General features: G+C 48.8%; 1 long non-coding RNA gene across 1 annotated transcript in view; it reads right to left on the bottom strand.

Moving 5' to 3' along the window:
• Positions 1 to 12,296, bottom strand: part of LOC307097477 — an 81,810-nt gene that overhangs the window by 48,492 nt on the left and 21,022 nt on the right. The gene's annotated exons all lie outside the window — the stretch shown is intronic.

The following is a 12,296-nucleotide window of genomic DNA, read 5'->3' as shown; positions in this document are numbered from 1 at the left end:
TTGCAACTTTTTCATAAATTTAAAATTATGTCCAAAAAAAATGTTTTAAAGCCCTGCTATTTCAAAACTCTACCTAGTTTCCTCCTCACACTCCTGGGGAGCAGATGAACCCAGGCCTCGCTGAGTTCTTTGCTCCAAACCAGTGGCCCAATTCCCCAACCGTCCGGTGGAAAACGTGACTGCTGGCAACAGCCCTGCAATCCCTCCGTGGAAAGCCAGAGGCGCCCTGCCGGGCAGCCAAGCTTCCTCAGGGCCTCTCCCAACCTCCTGTCTCCCAGCCCCCCACCTCACTCCCGCCCAGGTCCCAGCCAGGCTGTGGTGCAAGGCCGAGGTGGGGTTTATTTATAAGTTCCCGCTGATTATGAATCACTGGAGGAACTGCCTGCAGACTGGAGACAAAAGTCTGGGGCCGCCTGGCTAGGAGGAAACACTCTTTACATTCGACTTTCCCTTTGGCACAGGCCTCCCCACGCCGGGCCTGGCCAGACTCTGCCAGCCCCTTCTGTTCTCAGAGGCAGAAGTCCTGTCGGCCTGTCCGCCTTGCTGTGTAAACAGGACCCAGGGATGGCGGCCCGGCCCCACACTGGAAATGAGCCTGCCTTCCGCAGCCTGGCTACTTCCTCCTCACATCCGGAGACTCCTCAGAGTTCAGATGAGGGCTCTTGGGTAGGAGCAAGGAGAAGCTGGGGTTTTGCCCTCTGTGGTCTTCATCAGCCTTGATGAAGGTCAATAGACAAATGGAGGAGCAGAGGACTTGTAGACCGCCATCAAAGCCCAATATAAATTACTTCTGAGAACCCCCCACCCCCCAGATCTGCTCCCTATTGTAGTTCACAGTTTAGTTACATTCAGTGACATGTATTGAGCACCTACTATGTACCAGACTCTGAGTAAGGTGCCTATGAGGCAGGGAGGCATGGAGATATCTTATTCATATCATCATTAATTCTTTTCACTCAACTGTAAGCTTCTTAAGGGCAGAGTTAATCTTTTTTTTTATCATATTTTTTTAAATAATTCTTTATGTTGAAAGTATTACATATGTCCCTTTTTCCCCCCACTGACCCTCTCCAGCCCACCTCCTCCCCCTCTGCCCCGCCCCAGGCCTTCAGCACCCTATTGTCTGTGTCCATGGGTTATGTTTTAATGTACACAAGGTCTTTGGTTGATTACCTCCCACCCACCCAACCTCTCCTGTCTTCCCTCTGAGATTCCACACTCTGTTCCATGCTTCCCTGTTTCTGGATCCACTCCGTTCATCAGTTTGTTACTTAGATTCCACATATGAGTGAGATCATGTGATACTTGTCTTTCTCTGACTGACTTATTTCACTTAGCATGATATACTCCAAGTCCCTCCATGCTGTCTCAAAGGGTAAGAGATTCTTCTTTTTTGCTGCTGCATAGTATTCCATGGTATAAATGTAACACAGCTTTTTTTATTCCCTCATCAACTGATGGGCACTTGGGCTATTTCCAGATCTTAGCTATTGTAAATTGTGAAGGGCAGAGTTAATCTTGATTCATGATTCATCTGATCCTACAAAGTGCCCAGCATGGTCCTCACACATAGTAGAAGCTTGAAGAGTTGCATTGACCTGCATTAAACTAGGGCAGGCAAACTAGAAGGAGCCCAGCCCACTCCCCTTTCAGGGCCACTGTCCCCAGCCTGCCCTGGCATTCTGTGACCTACTCCTTCTTGGAGCAACTTGGTTTCCCTTTATGAATATCTTCCTTTAAATATGTTTTTATTTGTTTTAGGGAGAGACAAAAGAAGAAGGAGAAAGTGAGAGCGACAGAGATCAGCTGCCTCCTGCATTCCCCTGAGGATCAAGCCTGAAACCTGGGAATTGAACGGTGACCTCTCCGTGCATGGGACGACGCTCAACCAACTGAGCCAAACCGGCCAGGGCCCCTTTATAAAGATCTGAACCAGGTTTCTATCTGAATAAATAATCATGTAGGTGATTTGATTTTAGGAAGTGCTAGAAACCCTCACCTCACCGTGAAAGATCCCCACTGCTCTGAGATGTCACCAACATTGAGGCATTTTCTGAGTTGAGCATTGCCCTCTCTCCAGAGCAGGGGTCCTCAAACTTTTTAAACAGGGGGCCAGTTCACTGTCCCTCAGACCGTTGGAGGGCCGGACTATAGTTTAAAAAAAACTATGAACAAATTCCTATGCACACTGCACATATCTTATTTTGAAGTAAAAAAACAAAATGGCAAAAATACCCGCATGTGGCCCGCGGGCCGTAGTTTGAGGACACCTGCTCCAGAGAGTCATCAATCTAATGGTAAATCTCTCCTCGGTGGGTAGCACCTCTGGGTGAATGAAGGGAGTTCACTCTGGGTTGTTGGCATTGTATCCCCATTTTACAGATGAGAAAACTGTGGCTTGGAGAACTGACATACTTATCAGGGCTGATGCAAGGATTGTCAGGTTTCGAGCTCAGCTCTCTACAGCCAATGCCAGGGGTTCTTCACACAGAGTCAATCTACCTCCCCTTTATCTGATGCCATCTGCAAGCAGGAGGAAAGGGGGAAAACTACATCTCCTTAGATGGAGGGAAGAATAAAAGTCAAGTCCAAAAGCTTGCTATGCCAACTGTTCCAGGCTATGCCCAGTGCAGTCTTCTCATCACTCCATTTATCGATATCCCCATTTAACAGAGGGCAAAATTGAGGCTTGGAGAGGTTGGGATGGGCTCAAAGTCATCAAGCTGATGATGGCAGCCAGGACCCTTACCAGGCCCCTAGCACATCCTGGGGTTGGTGCAATTCCATGGAAAAGTCAGCCTGATGGCCAGGGCACTGGGCAGAACGACCTGCAGCAAGAGGTCTTTAGGGTCGATGTGAGGCAGAGCTTTATGATGGAGCGTGTGGGGGATAGGCAAACATCTGAAGGGTTTTTATTACAGTGGCTTCTGTTTTACCTGCCTCAAGGCTTTGGCAGGAGTCCTGCACAGCTGCAAAGAGCAAGGCCTTCTTCTTTTCTCAATGGGAACCTACTCCCTGCACTGCCTGGCTCTGGAAGTCTCTCCCAGAGGAGATGGGTTTACCGCCAAGGCTTAAATTCCACTTACTTACTAGCTCAGGAACCTCTGGTAAATCTATTCAAGGGTCAGTTTCCTTATATCTTCACCTGAAAAATGGGGATAATATTAGCCATTCACAAAGCTGTCTTTGGGATGAAATGAGTTAAGACATGAGATATCTTCATAAAGCAAAGCGTCAGCAAAGAGATGGTGGCCTGCATGGTCTCATTATTTCACACAACCTCCTAAAGTACCTGAAGGAGGACAGGAAGGGTGAGAGGGATGCTGTGTCCTGTTTTTTTATCTGTACCTTCCCCTCCTCTTGTTTCTCCCCATCTGTCCTTGCCCGTTATACCAAGCAAAATGATATGTACCCTATCAATTCTTACTGATGACCAGAGTGATTAGACCTGGAGGTATAGGAACGGGCTCAGGACTTCTCCAGGTCCTGTCTGACCAGAGAATTCTGGGAGCTGAAGCCCCACTGAACAAGATCTCCTAAAGCCTCTTGCCTCAGCCAATAAGCAGGGTTTTTACATCCATTGTCCCACTTAACTTCACAGCAATCCTACTGATTAGACACCATGAGCCCCATTTTACAGATGAGAAAAACAAGGCTCAGAGAGGCTAAGGGACTTGCCCAAAGTCACTAGGCTAGTAGGTGGTTTCAAACGGAGCACAGGGGCTCAGTTGTACTAGTTTCAGTATTTGAGCCTTGGTGACTAGGAAAGGCCTGGGTCTAAATCCTGGCCCTGACTGTTATGAACTGTGTGGCCTGGAGCAAGTTCACTCACCTAAGACTGTCTGTAAATAGGATGATGACACCCTATTGGTTGTGAAGAAATTTCAATGACACAATAGGTGCAGATGCCCCAATGGAGCACTTGGCCCACATGGGGCCAAATTAATGATCGTGGGCCATCCCCCCACCTCCACCCCCACTCCCGCCCCTGGAGTTCTCTAGGGAAATCTTCCTTGTCAATGATGACCTCAGTGTTCCAACCAAAGAGCAGTAAGGAGGTTTGCACCAACTCCAGGTGGAGGGGCTTGGCTGGAAAACATAGACTCATTAGCCGCTGAGCTCCAAAGTTTCTCTCTGTGCCCGTGGTGCCTGGCACAGTGCCCACACAAAGTGGGTGCTCGGTAAACATCGCTGCATGAATGGATGGATGGATGGATGTTTGGATGCCGACGGTCGGCACCACCACCCATTCGCTGTTCCCGGGGACAATGGGATGGCCTATTTCGAATGGGGGGCTGTCCTGGAATGTCTGAGTGGTGAGGTCACTGGCTTGTGTGCACTGCTTACAGGAAGCACGCTAGCTCAAGAACGCCTGATGCCAGCCGGCAGACATTTCCTGACTGGCAACAGTCCCCTATCTCTTCCTCCTCCTCCCCACTGGCCCCCCAGGCCTGGCCCCCAAACTGGCTTCTCTCCTAGCCTCAAGTCCCACCCTGATATTGGAATGCCTGTGAGTCACCTGAGATCCTTACCTCCTCCCTCATCCCTCCTAAGGACCCAGGACCACCACTGGGTCAGAGGAGACGAAGCTGCTGTCCTCTACAAGGCCACCTCCTTCCTTAGAGGTCCTGGGACCCCACTGGGAGAGGCTCCCCAAATTGACCCCGTACAGCCTAAACCTGGCCCTGGGGCAACACCTCAGTGGACTCTTGTGTTATCCCATGAGACAAGGGGGCCACGTTATGCAAATGATGCCCAGGTGCTTCAGAAGCATAGCAGCTCTCACTGTGGCTAACAGAGGGTGAAACTGAGGCCCAGAGAGGTTAAAACAGTTTTCCAGGACTGCCCAGAAGTCAAGAGAGAACTCCTGCCAGGAGTCGGGACTGGCTCCTGGTTCTCCACAGCCTTTGAGCAAAATCCTCCTCTGGGCCTCTTCTTCCTCCTTTGAGAAGTGAGCAGGAAGGGTTGGATAAGCCAGCCTTCTGTCCCTTCCAGCCTTCTGATTAGAAATACATTCTCCCTCCCCCAACAAGCCCACTCGTACCCCCTCTTGTGTAACTCACCAAGGCCCCTCGGCCATCCTCTCCTGTGCTTTTTCTGCTCCAATGACAGAGACTTGGGTACAGCTCAGCAGTGTTAGCAATCCCTCACTTGCATACACTGGTACAGTTTTAAAAATCACTTTCACATACAATACTTTTTCATTTTTCCTACACTCCATTTTACAAATGAAGAAACTGAGGGCCCTCAGAGGGGCTGCTCCTATAGTGGTCAGTGGCAGACCTAGGGTTTGAACCTGTGCCTGCAGGGGCTGTGTCTGACTCATCCTTCCTATTGCCTGGGCATGAGCTCTGCCAGGCAAAAGCCAAATGCCCAATAAGCCTGTGTGGACATCATTAGCCCTTCCAGGGTCATCCTGCCAATTGAAATGGGGGCCTCCTGCAGAGGGAGCCCTGCCCAGGGAATGGGTGAGACCTTCAGACCCACAGCATGACCAAATCAGGAGGCACTTCTGCCTTCCTATATGCTCTGGTGGTCATCAGAACTAGAGAGCAATTTCCTCAGTTTCTCCATCTATAAAATGGGAATAGCAATCATGCCTTCAGGGGATGGTGTGAGGACCTACTGTGCCAAGTAGCCCCTCTGCCCTGCCCCAAGGCAGCCGGTACCTACCAGGTTCTGGGGTTTAAAAGTAAGAGCTGGCCCTGAGCCACCAAGGCAGGCTGCGAGCCCACACCTCCATCTCCCAGCCTCAGCACCGCTCACATCAAAGCCCAGCCACTCACCCTGCCAAACCCAAACCTGGCTGGCTGGAGCGGCTGGAGCCAAGAAAAAGGCTGGGCCTGACAGGGGATATTTGCTGTCCAGGGCTCAGTGATTGTGGTATAATGACCTCGGTGGCCGGCAGAGTCAAAGGGGACTCTGTTCTCTGAAGCCAGGACTCCCCCAGGGTGGAAGGGAGACAGCTACCCACAGCCTGAACTCAGAGTCGCCGGCTCTGGGCCTGGCACAGGCCTCCATTTTTCACACACATGACCTCATTTAATCCTATGACAACCCTGCCAAAGTGGTTTTTACTATTTGCATTGAACAGACAAGCAAACGGAGGTGCAAGGATAAAATGACTCATCTATGGTCCCACTGCTAATGAGGAGCAAACCAGGTCTGCCTGACCCTACTAGGCACAAAGGTATGGCCCCAGCACCAAGATCTGGCCATAACCTGTTTCTTTTTTTTTTTAAGCTTCTTAAAATATATATATAATTTATTTCAGAGAGGAAGGGAGAGGGAGAGATAGAAACATCTATGATGAGAGAGACTCATTGATTGGCTACCCCCTGCATGCCCCCCACTAGGATCAAGTCCACAACCCAGACATGTGCCCTGACTGGGAATTGAACCCAGGACCTCTTGGTCCATGGGACAACGCTCAATCCATTGACCAACCACAGTCAAGCTAAAGCTTCTTTTTTGTTGTTGTTTTTGTTTATCCTCATCCAGGGGTATTTTTCCCCTTGATTTTTAGAGAGAGTGGAAGGGAGGGAGGAGGAGAAAGAGAAACATCAACGTGAGAGAGACACATTGATTCCTTGCCTTCCACAAGTGCCCCGACTGGGGCCTGGGAACAAACCTGCAACTTTGGTATGTGCCCTTGACTAGGAATCGAACCTGAGACCCTTCAGTGTGCAGGCCGACACTCTACCACTGAGCCACTCTGGCCAGGGACATAATCTGTTTCATTGTAAGCCCCCACCAAGGGCTGATTTGGATCAACTTGGGTACCTACCATGTGCCTGGCTAGCTGCTTTTTACAGACACACCAGTGTGTATCTCTCACATCAATATTTCTCTCTCTGTGTGTCTCTCTCTCTCCCTTCCATTCTCTCTAAAATTCAGTGGGAAAATATCCTCAGGTGAGGACAAACAAAAAAAGAAAATATAACTTGGTAAGAAATCAGAACTCCATTCAGGGAATACTGATAACTGGTATTACAGAGATTTGAGGAATAAACAAAAAAATTAGGAAAAATATTTGCCAATAATTATGACAAGCCAAAGTGTAATTTAATGATGTCCTTCATATGTAAAGCACTTTACAATCAATAAGAAACAGAACTCAAAAGTATGCCCGGCTAGCATAGCTCAGTGGCAGAGCGTCGGCCCATGAACCAGGAGGTCACAGTTTGATTCCCAGTCAGGGCACATGCCTGGGTTGGGGGTTCACTCCCCAGTGTGGGGCATGCAGGAGACAGGAAATTAATGATTCTCTCTCATCATTGATGTTTCTATCTCTCTCTTCACCTCTCCTTTCCTCTCTAAAATCAATAAAAATACATTTTTTTAAAAAGTGAGTAACGGTATCAGAAAGGTTATAAAAGGCCCATAAATATAAGAAGAAGCATTTAATTTCACTTACAGTTGAAGAAATGCAAATTAAAACACTGAGATACAATCCTCACCCATTGGGATTTTAAGGAAATGACTTGGTAATGGCATGGGGAAATAGGCAATTACACACACGGCTTGTGAACATTTAAATGTACAAAATTTGATTTTTGCAGTGTGTTGACATCTATGTATGTTTTATACTTGTATATTCTTTGACTCAGTAATTCCCCTTCTAGAAAGCTATCTTGCAGTTAAATTCATACGCATGCACAAAGATTACATACAAAGTGTCATGTCAGCATTGTTTGCAATAACGGAAAATTGGAAATGACCCAAATGCCCATTAATGTGGTCATTCAAACAATGAAGGAGACGCATGTGTTCCAACTTGGAAGGGTATATATGTTACAGAACAGCATGTAGATTATGATTTTGTTTGTACAAAAAACATATATAAATATTTGCATAGTGCATATATGCATCGCACTATGCAATGCATAGTCTGGATTGGTACACTAAACTGTTAATATTAAACAAATGAGATGGAGGGGGAGGGAGAGTTTTTACTTTTTAAAAAATCTCATAATTCTGCAATGTTCACCCAAAGAGCATACTATTTTTTTTATAATTTTTAATGCAATTGGGTTATACTTAGTACCAGTTCAGTGGTTGCTGGAGATAGTGCTGGTTTGAGGTGGCGGCAACATGCTAGAACTTTCTCAGGACACATGGAAATCTCATTTTAATAGTCATTGGTCCATTGTTTAAATTAAGCGATACAATATGTCTAATTATATGCCCGGATATGTCTTTATATCAGACTATAGGATAAAAGTAATTATCAGCTCACGCGAAGAAGAAGTTCAAGGAGAGAATACAGAAAAAGGGGAGTGGTGGTGGGCATTAGTATTTCATGGCTTATGATAGCACAAAGCTAAATGAAAACTCCACTGTGTCAACCCCGTCTCTCCAGGGTCACAGGGGATATGAAGGGCCCAAGGGGTGGAGCAAGGTCCCAGCTAGAGACTGAACCTCTTTCCCCCAGGGCTTGGAACAGGGCAGAATCTTGGTGTTTGCCTAATTTGCAAACTGCGGAGAAGCAGGTGCCTGCAGCTCCTTCTGCCGAGCAGGTGAAGGGCTGAGGCAAGGGGAGGAGTGGGATAGGAAGGCTGCCCCTTGTGGGTGGCAGCAGAAAGTTGTCCACAGTCCACAGCTGCCAAGGTCTGGGCCTGGGTCTGGGTCTCTCCATAGAAAAAATGCACATCTGCCATGCCCCCACAACATGGCAGCCCCTTCCTGTCTCTTTCAGACCCCCTGGACTTCTCATGCCCACCACTCAGGGGCAGGGGTCATGCTTCCCACAAATGCAGAGGGTGTTAGAACTGGATAGAGCCTGGGACTCCTTGGGACAATTCCCTCCTTTTATAGATGGGAAAACAGGCCCAGGGAGGAGGTGAGACTTGCCCAAGGTCATCCAGAAAGTTGGTGGCAGAGCTGAAACTGGGCTGCTGAGTGAGAATGTCACAGCCCCTTCCTATGCTTTCCTGGATATGCTGGGCTGCCCTTTTCCATGGCTCCATCTGTTATTGAGCAAATACTTACTGAGCACCTGCTATGTGCCAGATAGTGTTCCAGACCTTAGGACACAGTAGTGAACAAAACAGACAAAACTCCTACCCTCATGGAGCTCACATTCTAGCTTAATTACACTACTTACCTGTTACCTTTTTGGGATTGTGCAGCGGGAAGTCCTGGTCAGCAAAGAAATGCTCTGCCCACATCTCTGTTCTGTAGGACAGAGGTCCTTGTCCCTAGAGAAAAAGGACCATCATCCAGGAGTGGCCCCAAAGGCCCCCCAGGGCCCAGCTCTGCATGGGTAACAGACCGAGTTTTCTGTCAGGCTCCCACTTTTGGAGAGGAGAGTAGGGGGCTCTGTTGGCATTTTCTCAGTGTGCTCAGAAAAGTTCGAGTTGCCTGCCCTGCCTGGGGCATACCAAAGTGACTGGCCATGGTTCAGGAGGTGGCATCCCTGTCCTGGGACTCTGGTAGCCAGAGCAGAGTTCCTAACCATGAGGGAGTACCAGAGGCCCTCTCCCTAGAATATTCTATACATATCCCTCACATCATTTTGCACACAAATTCCCTGAGGCCTCATCCTTGCACCACTCTGGGCAAGGTGGACCCTCAGTGGAGCTCTCCTAATGGGGACAAATCATATCCTGGAGTTGAAAGTTCAACACCCCTCCATCTCCTGTCCCTCCAGAGCATCATTAATTGAGGGGCCTGCAGTCATTATGAGAGGTATCTCTGGCCAGATGGGGCGTGAGTGCCCCCTAGGGGCAGCTCATCCAAGTGTCCCAGGAAATATGAAGCCACACACTTCCCTACTAGTGTTTAATTTTATGCCAAGATTTGGTCAATAAAAGTTGTCATTTAAAACACTGTTTTTAAATTAAAATTGTCACAGGGGGTGTTAGCAGGCAAACTCTGCTTTAAATGTAGGACAAAACCTATCAACCTACTTCAGTTGCCTTCCCCTGTCTTCAGTGGTGTGACCATGTGATAGTATCTACCTCTTTCTGCCAAGTTTTCTCATCTTTAAAATGGTTTGGCTCAGTGGATAGAGCATAAGTCCCTTGGACTGAAGGGTCCTGGGTTCGATTCCCGGTCAAGGGCATGTACTTCAGTTGCAGGCTCAATCCCCAGCCTTGGTAGGGCCACATGCAGGAGGCAACCAATCGATGTGTCTCTCTCACCTCGATGTATCCTTCTCTGTCTCTTCCACTCTCTCTAAAAATCAATGGAAAAATATCCTCGGGAGAAGATTTTTTTTTTTAAGTCATAATAATACTCCCTCTCCCACAGGGCTGCTGTGAGGGTTGAATGCGTGCGAAGCACTCAGAACAGAGCCCAGAACAGAGCTACTAGTAACTCCCGGTAAATGGAGTCTTTTATTATTGTTAGTACTTTTGTTATTATTTTTAAAGTTCTTAGGTGCTAAAGTCTAAGAACCTCTGCTGGAGCCAAGCTCCTGCTAAACAGAAGGACTAAGCTTCAGACCCCACACCCATTAGGAACCCAGGCTCCCCACTTCCCAGCTCCCCCATTCTATCAGGGCACCAGTTCCAACACAGCTCCTCCAGCAGCTCAGAGGCGAACCATGGCCCCATGTTTGTGGGTCCAGATCTAGGTGCTACAGGTCCAGGAAGCTGAGGGGTAGGATGTGCTGGGTAAAATGAGGACAAGGAGGAGGAGACACTCCGTGTGAAGAGCACTTAGTAATACTCATGATCCTGAGAAGGGTCTGAGACAGCCCTGGTGAGGAGCCAGGAGCCTAGGCATCTAACGGCCACTGGGTCACCCACTTGCTGTGTTACCTTGGATAATTCACGTTCCCTCTCTGGGCCTGTTTGCTTCCAGCAGTGAGGAGAGTTGAACTCCCTGGATGACTTCAAGTCCTAGTAGAGTCCTGACTCCAGCCACTTGGCACAGGACTAATTTATCTCTTTGTCCAGACCTGTGGGGCAGTGTTCTTGGTCTGTGCTCCTCAAAGCCTAATAGCTCAAGCTTGTCCTCCTGCTGAATTTTCCAGGGCTAAATATGGGGAGAAGGATCAAGGTTCTCATCTGTGTGGGCTCAAATAAGTTGTGAGCGCTGGAGGGGGCTCAGTCGATCCTCTAAATCCAACTCTCCATTTCACAGCCAAGGAGACTGGGGTCCGAGGGAAATGCAGTGACCTGCCCGAAGTCACAGAGTGTGACTCGATGGGCCCAATGGCTCTGCTTCCGGGTCCTATTGAGTCATAAGCCCCTGGGACAACCTTCCATAGGAGGCCAGCTTGGCAGCGGCCTAGCATGGAGGCACGGAGCACCAAAAACAATCCTTACGCCTTTACTGGGAGTGGGGAGGGCTGAAGTTGGTCTCACCAAGGAGTATCACATACACACACCCCCAATCAATTTCTAAGTTGATGTGGCATCCTGCCCAAGCATAGAACATAGAAGTGACGGAGGTTGGACCCTGTTCTCCTCTCTCCGCTGGCCAGCCATACCAGGCTGAGAAAAGGGACGTGAGAAAGGGAAAAAGATAGGGTGATAGCGCGACTCAATTTACCTAAGACTCCCAGTTCTCTCAGTCCCAGGAACTGCAAACCAGGAACAGACAAAACAGGACACTCTCTCCCCTTCAGGGAAACCAGCCTACACCTCCTCCCTTGGCTTGATGAGGGACATGAAGCCCAGAGGGCTTTCAGAGCCTAGCTGGGCCACAGACCGCATGGCCCTGGGAACTCATGGTTGATTAATGATGTCAGAGTAGTATGTGACCTGCTCCCCCAAAAAGAGAGTGGAAGGCCACCTTGATCCTCAGGAACCCTCAGAACACTGCTTCTTTACTCCCATCGGCAGAGCTGCCAGAGACCAGGGTGGGTGCTCTGCCCACACTAGTGGTCAGTCTCCAGGAGCCCGGAGGACCACCTCCCTTGCTGCTCACCCAGCCCCCGGCCTCTGGGTTGCAGGGTAGATAAATGATGGAATCCTGAGAAACAGCTGAGCTCAAGGTACATTTGAGGGTCCAGGCACCAAGGAAGCCTCCCTTAGAAGGGGAATCTCTAGGGGGAGCATGTCTAGACAGACAGCACTGTAAGCACATCACAGAAGTTTCTGGGTCCCAGCGAGGCCTCAGAAAGGTCTGAGGATTCCCAGGTCCACAATAGTGGCACTGTCAGGAGAGAGCTGCCTGACAGAATTGAGACCATCCTTTGGGAAAAGAGGAAGAACCCAAACAGCTGAAGAAGAACTTTGCACCACGTCCCCCTGCCGCTTCCCCTCCTCAAAGAGGACTTAAAGTAACAGTAAGTGGAATGATGGAACTTCTTTTCTATTTCTTGCTCACCTGAGTCACTGGCC

Source organism: Cnephaeus nilssonii (assembly GCF_951640355.1).
Source record: "Cnephaeus nilssonii genome assembly, chromosome: 4".
NCBI lineage: Eukaryota > Metazoa > Chordata > Mammalia > Chiroptera > Vespertilionidae > Cnephaeus > Cnephaeus nilssonii.
This window is presented reverse-complemented; position numbering and strand designations above follow the sequence as displayed.